General features: G+C 38.9%; 1 long non-coding RNA gene across 1 annotated transcript; it reads left to right on the top strand.

The window, feature by feature from the left end:
* Positions 1–11244: 11244 nt before the first annotated feature.
* Positions 11245–14301, top strand: LOC112995180 (uncharacterized). Its single transcript, XR_003262119.2, has 2 exons — positions 11245–11355; positions 13723–14301. It is a non-coding gene; the product is annotated as an uncharacterized LOC112995180 (long non-coding RNA).
* The last annotated feature ends 598 nt before the right edge of the window (positions 14302–14899 follow it).

Genomic DNA, 14899 nt, shown 5'->3' with positions numbered 1-14899 from the left:
CTAAGGGAAAGAATGGCTAAAAGACAGAAAGAAATAAAAATGACATGTCCTATTTACATTTGTTTGTGTGCTTTAAAATATAATTGCTTTATTCTTGGGTTATTGCTGAAGTACATGGATCTTTAAGTAGCAAAAAAATAACAATGTAGGAAATGCAACCCCTCCCTCCTCCCACCCGTACCCGCCGTATCAGCGATTTAAGTACTTTGAGTACTTTGATGTCTTCAATTCTAATTCCTTTGTTGTGATTTTTATGGTGGCTTTGAAGGTTACTTTGCAGCTTTTTTGTATTTTCTTTCCTAATAGTTTTATCAGGACATGCTTCTATTACAGCTTAGGCACTTAAAGGAAATACATTATTTAAATGTGAAATGGAAAAAGTGAAAATGTAAGGCTAGGGTGCATTTTTCTTTGTCATTCGGAGACATAATAGAACAACTCAGAAGACATAAAAATAAAATTAATATGGGAAACCGCACTCTCTCCTGGCTTATCTGCTAGCCAAATCCAGACGTGGTGCTTCCATCTTTAACTAGCATCGGCATTGTTTTCAGAATAAAAACAAGTAAGTAGCTTATACGTATGTATTCTAAAGGGGAAAAAAGTGAGGCACAGATTTAAAAAATGTCTGAAAGAGCATTCTGCTTTTGACAGTGGAAAAGGGTCTTTCTTTTTAATTGCCCCCATTCCAGACATTTATACTATGCCAACTATTCTCAATGCAATTCACTTTATTATAATAATAATCGTTCTTTATTAACAGTAACGTCTAAGGATCCCAAATGGGGTTCAGGACCCTATTATTCTAGGCACTGTCCATGTGCATAAAAAAACCATGTCTGCTGTAAAGAGCTTACGATCTTGACATATGATGAAGAACAACTGTAAAAGAGAACAAATAATTGTGGAGGGGGGAGGATGGAGGGGAAGTTATCAAGAAAGCCAGTACATGGGGTGCGTTAAGCGGCAGTGTCCGAACACACTAACTGATTAGCTATTGTCAAGGGCTTTGTACAATCTGTAGAGATAGTTTTCATTGTGCCTTCTATATCACTTAGTTTTCAGTTTTTAAAATGCAAATGTGGCTTGTTACACCCCTTGAATAAACTGTCTGGAGGGAGGAGAGAAGCTGGAAGCTGGAATAAATGTAGAATTTCTAAGGGTAAGACATTGAAACCTTTGTGATAGTCGGGAGTAGATTGTTTCCATAGGTGAATCTGGCTCTGATTAACATCTGAGTACATTCAGAGAAATTTCCACTACTTCAGCCTTAAAAAGGTATAAAGGAGTTTGGAATTACTTTTGCTACTAATACTGTTACCATATATCTACTACAGGTTAAAGGAGTCTGAGAAAATAATGCATGCATGTATAGTTGAATCTATTTATGAGTAATTTCTGTTATTTTCTTCCTAGTGCAATTGCTCTTAAATAGTGAACAAGGGAATTTGCATGAATACTAGTGTGGGGATGAATTAGTTTCTTTGACTGAATTGCAAGGGTCTCAGGTTTCTTTTTCTGTTCTTGAACTACAAAACCATAACATCCCTCCCAGAATGGGGCTTGTATGGATTTTCTATAATAATCACATGGGTGCTAGCATCCTGCAAATTTCCTGCTAGTCAATTGTTATGTGAGCATATTAATGGGAATGGATCGCCACAGAACATAGGAAAGCATAAGTAAAGATAGTTGCATTTTTTTCTGAGCAAAATGTTAAGAGAAACTATGTAAGTGTTGGCAGTTCCTCAGTTTAAGGTGCCAAATGTGGTGTTTCGGAGTTATTATTATTTGATTCTTTGAAGGGAAAAACAAGTGTGGAAAAAAAAAATGTGTGTAGCCAAGCTTGTTAATAAGCCAGAAATAGGTGTCATTTAACAGTATTTCTCCAGTTATTATTTATATACAGACACAAAATCAGTATAAGACTACAAGGTCTAGATAGGGCCAGGACTAACTATATTCACAAGAGTAGTCTGATTGATGCCTTGCAAGTTATGCATGTGCCTAATTGTCTGCAGGATGGGTCAGAAAGATCTGTGAACTCCATTGCAGTTTTCTTTGCCAGGTCAGCACTGTCTCTTTCTCACCAGCACATGTGTTTAGTCCTCAGGCTGCTGCAGGTGAGCATGCTGAGAGCAGGGCTCCTGGAGCCAGTTTTTAGCAGCCAGTGCTGTTGACCCGGACTGAGCCACTTCAAGGGAAGCACTGAGCTAATTTAGGAAGTTAGTCTCCTAACTTGCCTGGAGATGTACTTCTCCAGAGGGACATTCAGAGCAGACTGCCAGTTTGGGCTCTCTGGGTTTAGGTTCTGTACAGACAGTCTGAAGTTACTCAGCCCTGTCTCTGGGGAGCAATTTTGCTGAAAGGGAACTCCAATACTTTGTCCTCTAGCTTTGCAGGGGTTAGCATAAAAATAATAATAAAGCAATGCTTGTAGGTAATTTTTTTCCTTTAGATAATGATCACATGATCATGTTCTCTATTGGAAGAAACATGGCAGAGAACGGCCATACTCAGTACTCAGTAACTTGCAGTAACTACAGCTACCAAGAAGTTTTGCCTCTAGTCCAAGGTAGCTGTCACCTCCACAAAGCACTTGTCTTTGAGAAGTGCTCGTTTCTCTTGACTGAAGCCAATGAGCCCTTTGGCAACTTAATCTGGATGTGCTTTAGATGGCTAAGATGAACTGTGATGAATTCCACCTCAGTTCTGCCTACTTTGAAAGGATGGGGTGAGTCATCAGTAGAAACTTTGTGGTGAGGTTTACAGAAGAGCACAAGGAGGTGTGATGTGATGGCCAGTGTCTGCTCCTGCGTTTATCACCCATGGCTGTTTCTCTACCCTCTTCCCTTGTTTCCAAGGTGTAATCCTACCTGAGTGGTAAATGAACCAATTATGTTAGCAAGGCCTTGTGCGTGTGTGGGGTGAAGAGACAAGGCAACATGCAAGTCTTTTTGAAAGCTGGCCAAAGAAAGCCTGGCCAGGGATATGCACTTGACTTATCTGTTTTGAAAAGGTCACCCCATTAGAAGGAGGATTTTGCAGCTGGAAAACTGAGCAGACCGGTGACTCCTCTCTGGCTTTGCACACTTAAAAACATTAAGTGTTGCTCTTTCTCTAGCATTTCCTCTGGGCTAGCTCCAGTGGTGCCTTCTTTAATGGCTTCAATGAACTGTTAGAGGTTTTACTCAAAGACGATGCGGGGAGCCTGGGTACCTGAATGCAGCATGTATTACACTAGGCAGTGGCATCTGTAGAGGTAGGTGCTGCAATGATAAGTCTGGCCATCTTTTTTTTTTTTTTTTTTTTTTTTTTCAGATTTAACCCTTTACACACACCTGTTTTGATACCAGATTTAAAATCACATCTATATAAAACACCCCCTCTCCCTACTCTGCATGCATACAGACAGACACCAGCATACAGACACCTGCACATGGACACACAGACACAGACACAGACACAGACACACAGACACAAACACAGACACACACATGCTTTTGGCAGAGGTCTCCTTGAATCCAGGGAAAAAAGCAAATATCTCTTTTCCTGATAAGCTGAATTGTATTCTGCAGTCTGCTGCTGCTTTGCAAGGTGGATTTTAAGAATTAAGAAGAAAAAAATAAAACCTCTAGGAAAAAAAAGAAAGCGCTAGATCTAGTCAGTGTCAATTAAAAGGGAGCTTCTGATGCAAATAGCACATCAGCACCAATTTTGTCACTTAAGAACTTTAAGATCAGAAGCAATTACCTTCAATAGCACCTTGTTTTTATGTGTCTACCCTTCATAGCCTTGGCTAGTAACTCGGCCTACACCATAATTTACACTGACATCTAATTTCAGTGGATCTGCAAGCAATCTAACTGAAGATGGAGATACTGAAGAGTGAGGAGTCCTGCTTTATCACTGCAGACACAAAGATTCATTATTTTTTGCCAATTCAGAAAGCCAATCTTATGAGAATGAAGATTTTTTGTGTGCGTATGTGTCTGTTTTGCATATCTCATTACTTGAATTATTTCTCGGTTTAGGCAAATGATTGCTGCCTTTAACTAGATGATTAAACACTCTAACATCTCACAAAGAAAAAAACCGAGCCAAGTACTACTAGCATTGAGTAGATTTACCATTTTCAAGTGTCTCTGCAAAATGAGAGCACAATAAAAAGAGTGCATTCATTGCTAATCATATTCTTTGAAGTATGGTAGAGACCTGGCAATTTTATACTGTGCATGAAAGTCACGGTATTAGACTAAGATTATTTTAAGAAGCACTTTTATCATTTTCTAACTGACAGAAAGGGCAAGTCTTCCAGCCATGCAGCTTGATGTTTCCTCATGAAACAATAAAAGAACCCCACAATGATGTGATTAATGACTTGCCTCCATTTTCTCTGATCCCCAAACTTGAATACAGAGCTGCAGAGATCTCTGCACTATTATCCAGCCGTCTATTAGGCCAGGCTAAAACCAGCACAACTTCCTTTGAGAAGCATGTTCCTAAGCCAAGGAATTTGCATATCACAGGGAATAAGGTTATGTAACACAGTTGTTGATTTTGATGATGCAAAGTGCTGTCAGGGTTGCTTTTGTCACAAATAGTGGGGTTTTAAAGTAAGTGTTATAAAAGCATGTATCCTTGCTTGCTGTTTTACAGTATGCAAAACCGCTTAATTTTCTACATGTATAATTAGTGAGGGAAATGTTTGCAATTTGTGTGTCAGTGTGTACCTTTTGAATTTGCGTTGTGCAGATGGTGAAACAAGGCAACTGTCACAAAAGATGACTCTCGCTGCTCTAGTGGGAAATAGTCCCCCTCACTTGCAGTCTCTCTTTCCCAGACTGTTTTGAGCGTTGTAGGTCACTTTTATGCAAACTCTTGCAACATAGTTGCAAATGCCATAAATCAACTTTTGCTTTTGATTTAGGTCCTTAAGAAAGTGACCCCTTTTGATATAGGCCAAAAGAGAGCGAGCCTGAATATTCAAAGATGGTTAAATCTGAGGAGCGTTACCAAAACGCTGTGATGCTGAGGGCAGTTTAGGTGCCCAGCACCTGACTTACCACTTCTGTCCACTGAATGTGGGTAATTTACTTACAAAATGATTGCCAAAGAGAGGAAGAAAAAAGCCCTGCTTTAAAGAGGGGGGAAGAAAAAACATGGGAGGGAGAGGTTTCTCTGTTGCAAAAATAACTGGCTGCAGGTTCTTAAAATATAATCCAGATTGATGAAGGGATAAAAAAGGACAGTTTTACCACTTTAGTTTCTTGCCACTTTTCCGTGATGGGAATGGAAACATTCCTAGGCATAACCTGAAATACAGAAGTTATAGCAAACAAACAAATAAATACCAATCATGATGAATATACAAAAATGTAGCAGTTAGATCCCTGAACTCTTAGTAGTTAATCTTCTGCTGTAACACAGCTGAAGTGGCAGGAGTGGAAAAGCATTTGGAAAGTTCTGGCATTTTGAATCCTGCTATATACATTGAGCTATTAAATCTAAATTGTAGAGAAAAAGCACTGATTTGATCAGAAGCAACATTTGCACTTTCCCTACAGAAAGTATTCCATCCAGTGTCAGTTAAACCAGCTCTAGTTTATTTAGTCGATGGAGTAATAAAATTAACTCAGACAACAAGTGTTAGATGCCCCAAACCAAGGGCATTTGGGACAAAAAAATTCTTCAGTTTTCAGGGTGTCTTTTGATACTCTAGGCATTATCTTGTCTGCAGGGCAAACACTATAGGTACAAAAACCTAAATAGCATCAGTCCTAACTGGGCTGCAGTCTTTCCTATGTACAAAAGGCTTTCTTTTGCCTTCACTGACGGCCGGGAAGTAACCAACAACAGTGCAAGTCATACTCCGAGGACTGCCTTGCACTGGTGTAGCAGGTAAAACATATTCCTCCTTCTCCACAGCACCTCAACAATCTCCACCAGTGGAAATGTTCCACGTGGTCTCACTAATCTAATCAGACTTTATTAACCAGGCCCAGATGCTCTCAGCTTTCTTTGGTAGAAATGTCTTCTTGATACAAGGTGGTGTCCTCAGGACCAAGGCTATCAAAGCAGAACAGAGAGCAATGGCCACTTCACCTTCCTTGATTGACTTTTTAATCAGTCACAGAAATGGAGGTCCTGAAAGCTCTGAAGGATGGCAAAGTCTTTACATCATTCTTTGGTGAACAGTCAGTCTTCCCCTTTGCTTAGCTCTCTGTTTACTTCTAAACAACCTTTCTGAGATGCCAATGTATTCCATTAGAAAAGGAACTCTCCACATGAGATTTTTCATGTTGCTTGGGATACAAGTTTAAGAAAGCTTCCTACTACTGATTTCAGAGGATTTGGACAGGGAGAGGAAATATCTTCAAGCATTCTGGCCAACCAGACTTCATCCACTAGCTCCCTTAAATTCTTAGTATTAATGATTTTGAAACTTCCCTTACAGATTTCTTTTTGCACATACTTCTGTTTAATTTAATTGGAATCAACTGTGATCACTTACTTCATAAATATTTTGTATGATTAGTTCCCCACTGCCAACCAAAGATGGCCCAGCATTTTTGACTCCAAAGCTCGTTGCTGAAGAAACTTGTCAAGTACCATATGCAGAAACATCTGGACCTTTCATCTTGACAAATTTCCAGATAGCTTTTATTCTCTACAATAATAATGTGAAGTCTCCATCTGTGTTCAAATCTGATTCAGGGGGGTTTAGAAAAGCCTGCCCTGACAGAACCTTTTCTGTAGTCTTTCCTCAGAATCATTTTTCATATAAGCCTGTTCCATTTTATCCACGTTATTACTTTCTTTTTTCTTTACAGCCTGTCACATTGTTAAAGTACAATGCTATTCTACTGCCTTTATTTCTGGCTTTCTGATGAAGGATACCCTTCACTACCTATTTCAAATTAGGATTGTTATTCCACCATATTTCTTTTATGGCTGTTACAGAAGTATAATGTCCTGCACCAGTAGCGCCAGTTCCTCCACTATGTTGTCCAGGCTTTTTGCATTAATCCAGGAAAATGTAAATTATTTCTCTCAAAGTTCACCCAATTTCTTACCTGAATTAAGTGCAGTAACTTTCATTACCTGGATTGACTTCTGCTCTCTTCTATTGTGGTTCTTTGGGGGGGGGGGGGGGGGGGCTTCACGTGTGTTTGCTATTCAACCTCCTGCCTTTTGTGTCTCTTTACCCGTTATCGCAGTTTCGTTTACCTAATTTTTCTCTGTGTACTAAAAAACAGGTGTGGAGCTGTTAAGATTCTCTCCCAACCATATTCTTAATTTCAGTTTCATCTCATAAGACCTGTCTATGCTGATTTTAGCATCTCAGTACTCCAAGGACATATAGAAGCCTCACTGATGAGAAGGTACAGAGATGCCTTTTCTGCTGCCAAGACTGATAGACCTTCAGGGCACAGGAACCCTGCCCTTATCCTGTTGCAAGCCCAAAAGCATGTGGTGAGGCTGCTCATTGTGTTACCACCTGATAAGCTGGTCTGTACATTTTTCTGAGGGATATTCCTTACCTCTTAAATATCCTTAGTATTGCCTTGGTGGACTGGGCAGTAATCTGGTTTTAACAATTGTATGATATGTGAAATGTCTTGCTTGCTGGTTCCCCACAGTTACCCCTATAGCTAACAAGAAAGAATGTATTTCTAAAAACCAAATATTAACAGCAGTTATGATGTTTAGAGACAGGAGTATATAAATAAAAGAAAACCTGTACTTTAGATCATCTCCAAAGGATTCTTTCTCTTTTTCATTGATCAAACAAGCTGTCAGGATGCTTAGACAGCCTTGCAGCTGGCATACATTGATTAGACAAAAATCTTCCTCCTACTTACTTTCACTGAAGAGGGTCCTTATTTTGGGGATGCATGCAACCTTACATGCACCAATTCTCTCCAAGTTTCTCTTCAGATCTAGATCTTCCTGAAGAACTCTTGTGGACCCTAACTTGACTGGGATGCTTGTCTGAACATAGTGCTGAAGAACTATTGCCTTTGCTACCAGCTTTCAGAAAGACTGATGTTCCTTAGGCATAATTATCAAAGCCAGTGATTGTTATGGTGACTATCCCTGTACATAACTAATTATATACAAATCAGCAGAATAATATTCCTTACTCTCAGATGGGTGCTGTCACTGTCATCATATCCCCAAATTTTCTCTCTAACAGTAGTGATTACTTTCATTATTCTTTTTGTCCATTCCTGTCCTCTGCTAGAAGGTAACAATGCCCCTAAAAGTCACTTTAGAGCCCACTGTGAATATCCACCCCAAACACAGAATTATTGAATAATTGAGTTTGGAAGGGATATCTGGAGGTCATTTAGTCCCACTCAAAGCAGGCTTAACTTCAAAGTTTGATCAGATTGGTCAGGACCTTGTTGAAACAAATTTGAAAATCTCCAAAGATGGAGATCCCAAAACTTCTCCGGGAACCTGTTTTAGTCCTTAACCACTCTTACTTTGAAAATAGTTTTCCCTTGGTCCAGGCAGATTTCCTGTGCTACATTATCTCTCATCCATTTGCCTGGCACCTCTGAGAAACGTCTGATGCTGTCTACTCTGTAACTCACTTTGAGGTAGCTGAAGGCAGCCATCTGAGTCTCCATCTTAGCCTTCTTTTCTCCAGCCCGAACAAACCCATTTCCCTTGGTCTGTCTTTGTATGTCATGTGCTCCAGTCCCTTAACCGTCTTACTCATTCTCTGCTGGACTCTCTACAGTTGTTACTGGGAGCATCCAAAACTGGACACTATTTCGGATGCACCTTCACATGGGTCAGTCAGAGGGAAATAATGACTTTCCTGTACCTCCTGGCTATACTCTTGCTGATGCTGTCCAGTGTGCTGTTAGCCTTCATTGCCATAAGGGTGCACTGCTGCTTCATGTTCAACTCGTTGTCCACCAAGTCCTTTTCTGCAGAGCTGCTTTATACGTAGCCACCCCAGCCTGTGCCCTTACCTGGGGTTAATTTTATCCCAGATGCAGGACTCTGACGAGCTGAAAAAGAATGCTGACCCATGAATGTTGAGCAAAGGCAAAGCCCCCTGCCCTGCCCCCAGTGAACCCACAGCTCCTCCCAGCTTGGTGCTGTTCAATACTACCCTGTTGTCCAGCTCATTGATGAAAGTATTAAACAGGATCAGCACCAGTACTAAGCCCTCAGGAATGCCACTTATAACTGGCTGCCAGTTAGACTTTAAATCATTGACCGCCACCTTTGAGTCCCATGGTACAGCTAGTTTTTCACTCGCCTTAAAGTTCACCCCAATCTGTCTTGTAGCTCTTCAGTTAGCCTGCAGGAATGCTATGGGAGATCGTGTCAAAAGCCTTGCTAAAGTCAAGGTAAAAGACATGCACTGCTTTCTCTTTGTCTACAGAGCCGGTCATTACATCATGGAAGGCAATCAAGATTAATTAGGATAATTAAGGATAATTATAGATAAAGGATAATTATAGAATTTTCCCTACCTTCCATCAACTTCAGAAGCACATTTTATGTCCTTCCTCTGGTGGTTAGTTCACTATTCCAGTTTCTGGATCTGCACTGGTGACAGACTTATTAATTCCCCTTCATAATTAATCCCCAGTTGAATAGATCTGACTCTTCTCATGAATCTCAGGTTCTCTCCTCTCTGTTTTATCACCTCTTTTCCCTTGCAAACTCTTGTATATCATTCTCATTTCTCTTTGGGCTTTAGCCTGTAACTATATCTATCTTCTGTTCTTCTCTTGAGAAACTGGTTGCTTATTTCTTTATTTGCACTGCAATTTCTGCTTGGCTTTTTTCATTATTCTTCAGTGCCTTTATTTAGAAATATATTCACAACTTGATTGTGTTTATATTTGAGTAGATTCTGGCACAAACATAACTACTTATGAATTTAGCATGGAGTTATCCACTAGTTTAATCATAGCTGCTATACACTTTGATTTACACAGACTAGAAGCATGCTTTATATGGCTTATTAATAGATAGAATAACTCATTTAAAATTGGTGCTCAAATTTCATATGTAAAAGATGGAACTGTGTATTTAAGCTGAAACACTCCATTGTTTTGTAGTAGGGGAAAAATGCCTGTTTACGTTTTCAATTTCAGTTAGTGGATGCACAGTTTATACGCATGTGTTGCTAAAGTGGACTTTAATAGAAAAGCGTAGCCTAATGTATGTATATCTCAGAGATGTGGCAGGCTTTGATTTGCACCTAGGTAACTGTCTTATACTGCAGACTTGCAGGATCATATATAAAGCTTTTAGATAGTGACCATGGCAGTATTTAAGTGTTAAAGAGATTACTGTAGTAAATGAATCTTGTCTAGAAACTAACAGAAGAAAATCTGTTTGGCTTTCCCTTAAAAACACAATGACTTTATCATTTATCCTGACTCCGAATTTTGTCTGTAACTCTTCTGGTTCACACAGTTGCAAAAGGAAAAAGGATACATGCTCCTCTTCCTGTCTATTTCTTATCCAGAACCAAGCAATTACATTTTAGAAGAAACCATTTAAAGGACAACCAATTTCACTGCAAGCATGTAGGCCTCCAGCAGTTTAGCGTGACTCTTACTGCAATGACATCTGTAAATTTGTATCTATCTTTGCTGCAGTGTGCCTCCTATTGTTTTCTATAATTCTGTGGCAGAAACCACATTACTTACTGCCTGCTGAGTTCAATACTGTATTTCAGTAGTTCCTGCCATAATGGACATATCATGCTCACCAAAATGGTATGCCTAGGAGCCTAGGTAGACATTACTGTATGTGTGTGTGTCTCTGTGTGTGTGTGTGTGTGTGTGTAAAAACAAACCTGCTCAGACTTATATGTTTTTACATACATAAGAATATGAAAGAAAGAGAAGTGGATAGATTTTTACAGATATGTATATATCTATACATAAAAATATATTTTGCAACAGACTTAGAGACAAACATCTCATGGCATGTGCAGTATTCTGATTGTCCAGTGTGTTACTTTTGAAATAGATACCTTCTTTCCTCCTGACTGAAGAATTATTTCAGTAAGATGGACTATTTCCCTGCAAAAGTGGATTATGATAAATGAATAGAAAATGCTGCAGTTAACTCGTGGGTTACCTTTCAAGTATCTTGATACTCCCATTGAATATTTCTGTCTTTGAGTTGCTAGCATTTGAAAAGTGAGTGGCAAACATCCTACTGGGGGCTCCTAACACTCTCTATTCTCTGTTGCAGGTAATATGTGTGGGTCCAAAGTCTTCGTGTTTGTAGTGGGAAGCAGACAATCTAGCCTACAGTGTCTATACGTATCTGGCAGAATGCTGCATTACAGCCAGCTTCCATGAGGTTTGTATGCAGGGCAAAAACCAAAGTCCACTGAACTCACTGAATGCTGAAAAAGACCAGCAATATCTGAAAAAAGACAATAGTTGAGTACATTTAAAAGACAGATTAAACCTACCAAAACACACAAGAATCTGAAGTCATTATTCTTCTCATATGAAAAAAAAAAATGTTGCTATCTTCACCTAGAGCTAAATTTAAGACTAGAATCTCTATTTTTATTTTGATTTCCCCCCTTTCTTTTCCTTGGCGGTTTTATATCAGACTTTCTGAGCTGTCTCGTGAGTACACCCCTCTTATGATTTGAGGACACCAGTTTTTTGGAAGTCAGTGTTTGAATGGAAATGTTGCATCAAGCTGAATCTACACAATGCAGAATGAAATACAAAAAGATTTCTATATTTTAAAATACACATTGATCACAAATATGGAAATGAATATTAAAATTAAAGAATTATAGCAGTCTGATTTATATTTGTCTTTAATTTAGTTCTCTTGTCCTGTATACATGACACATTCTTTAATCACATGACTGAATATTATTTTTTCCCGCACAGAGACCATTCTTCTTTCTTAGACTTGAACCCTTACACCTCTAACTGATCTAATTTAATTCTCTCACCTCATTTCTCAGCCCTTCTTTTGTGCTTTTATGCTGAAGAAAAACTGAATGATGCATGCTGCTTGGTTTTTCTTTTTAAGAAATGGAAGATGTCAGTCAGAACAGAATAATTTGGTCAAAGTTCTGAACAATTCAAAGCAAGATTTATAATGCAAAATATTGAGCAGCTTTAACAGTAGGTCATGCTAGCAGCACTGCTTGCAGTGTATTTACTCAACAGCTGGAGAGGAAGAGAAATAGTTTAAAAAGCAAGCAAATCAAGCTTAAGTAGTATCAGTCTTCAGAAACATACAGCATTAAATACATCCTGATCATTTATGTAGGTGCTATTAAATGCCAAAGCTTTTTCTTCTAATGCTAGTAAACCACTTAAGATTTATTAAAAACGGGGAAAAAAGGGGTAGCCATCCATCAAATAAAACAAACAATTGGTGAGTTATAAGTGGTCAGAGGCCCAATCCAAAGGAAGTTCAAGTATCCCCTGAAATCTCAGCCAGTGCCGTAATGAACCCAAGTCAGAAGGAATCCTTGCAAGGAAAGAGTCTAGGAAAAGAAAGTGTTCCCTCAGCAGAGAGAAGTGAGACAGCTACTGATTCAGCTGTTTTTTTATCTGTGGCAGATTATGAGCTTAATGACAGTGAAATGATGGTTAGTAGGTCATCAGGGAGGCCTAAACGTATGAATGCCCAAGAGGAATAGTCTGAGTATTCCTCCTATGTTAGATAAGTAAGTCAAGATAAATCCCTTCGGACTACTGTGTTAAATGTACTTGAAAGAGAGGGGAAAAAAATGCCTATGCATATAGCTGTCCTCAACCTAGCAGAATCTGTAGTTATACTTTTTGGCATAAAACTTGGATCCAATTAAAAGTGGAAAAAAAGGTGTCTAAGAAGAAAACGGGGGTAGAAACGGTGGAAATTCTGGCATACTGTATAGTTTAAACAATAGTTTGCTTCAAGAATCACGCTCAAGCTTAGCATGAGAGTCCCGTGGTTCTATGGAGTTGGTCACTAAGTTGTTACCAAAATGAAAACAAAAGTATTAACTTTTTTTGACTCCTAAAAAAGGTAAAATACAAATGTAATTTGTGCTTTCTCCTCTATTGCAGTTGAGCAGATGAATACAAAGTGTGTTAATGATGGAATCAAGTCTGCTCTTTGGGAGCAGAATCCCAAACATGACCAGCAAGGCATCTCACTGATAATCTGACAGAAGTCAGGAGTAATTTAGAGCTGTCTCAAATTTAGACAGAAAACTCAGGTCATGCAATAAAACAGAACACAACATGTATTTTCCCTTTAGGTTTTAGCTTTACTAAATAACTTCACAAAAGAAAATTAACCATACAGGAATCTCAACTACACTTCACTTAGCTCAGTTCAAAACTCGGAATCGCTGATTCAAAATTCAGCATCTCTGAGACCTGCCCACCTGCAAGCAACTGGGAGGGCTCCAGTTTTCAAAATGCAACTCAGATTTGCCTCTCAAGGGCAGGGCTCACACAGCGAGCTATGATTCTGGTTCAAGCTCGTTTCCGCTTCAAACACACTGTAGTGGTGCCGTGGATTGCTTCATTCTGCTTGATACAACTGTTGGGTTATTACTTGATTTCCTAATATTGAAAAGCTAAACATAAAGCATACTGTCATCATTGTTAGGAATCCTACTGACTCTGTGAAATGTTTATTTATGCTATTTATGTTATAGCTGAAGTATGATAGCATGTGCTGTGTTTTATTCACCTTCAGAACTGCATGATATTGGAAGCCTGGGGGACGAGTACAGAGGAGCCTTTATATTGACTTATTACTTTCAGACAGTCTTCGTAAACAAGGGAGTGATCTTCACAGAGGGAGCTACTCTGGCATTTGGACATCTGTGAAATGAAGGAAACACAGGGCAAAAACAGGCTGGTCCTATTAAATTGTGAGCAAATAGATACTACCTGGATTCTTCGCAATCTTTCGGGCTTTTCTAGTTAATAGGATTTATACTTCCTTCTTTGTAAGATTTGTGTTTCTCTTATGGTAAAATATACCATAGTTCAGCACTGTGAGATCTGGGATGATGTCTTACTGCAGCAATGAATCTATGCACATGACTGTGAGAAGAGAAACATAAAGTAGAGCAAACTAATTGATTTTGAGACCTTGATAGAATTTTACGTATCAACTTCAATCTGTGCCTATTTGACAATAGCATTTGCCTTTACCATTTCATGAATGTGCTTCATCCTGTTGGCATTTAAAGTGATTTAAATGACAACAACTACATGGACAGATTTTTGAATCTCAGGCTCCCTGTGGCTTTTTCAATGCCTGTTTGCTTTTTATAGCTTTGTTTCTCTTTCTTATCATGATTAAGAGGTGAGACCAACAAAAAGCAAAACAAAGTCTTGTCTGAATGTACTTAGGACTTGGTATGAAATGTAACTGGGGACTCTCTCTTTCTGCCTGGATAATCCACAATGGGAAAAGACAAATTATAAATAACAGTACTCCAGCAGACAGAATGCATTAAGATTGATAAAAGTGGGACTGCTGATTGATTTGATGGCTCCCAGAATGATGATATAAAAAGTATGAGCAAGTGGCAGTGATTTACATATTAAAATGCTTAGGAACATGATGGTGTTTGGCCTTCTCTGTTGAATCCACTTTCAGGATTCAAACTCTGCAGAAGTACACTTTTCAAGCAAGTGTTCAAATAGCACTGTAGCTTTAAAGTGTACATCTTCATAGAGTTGCTCTTGACAAGTAGGCTTAATTTTCTAAGATAAGATAGTCACAAATGTGGATGCATCATTATCTGAAGTGTACTGCACATTTAGTTTTTATGTGGAAGAACAGTATTAACCATTTTGAGGAGTTGGATGAAACCATGTCAGTAATAAATAAGGACTGTTTGCAGTTGGAATTGGTTTTA

This window comes from Dromaius novaehollandiae, chromosome 3, assembly GCF_036370855.1.
Source record: "Dromaius novaehollandiae isolate bDroNov1 chromosome 3, bDroNov1.hap1, whole genome shotgun sequence".
NCBI lineage: Eukaryota > Metazoa > Chordata > Aves > Casuariiformes > Dromaiidae > Dromaius > Dromaius novaehollandiae.
Note: the sequence above shows the minus strand (reverse complement) of the source record. Positions and strands in the feature narration are given on the sequence as shown.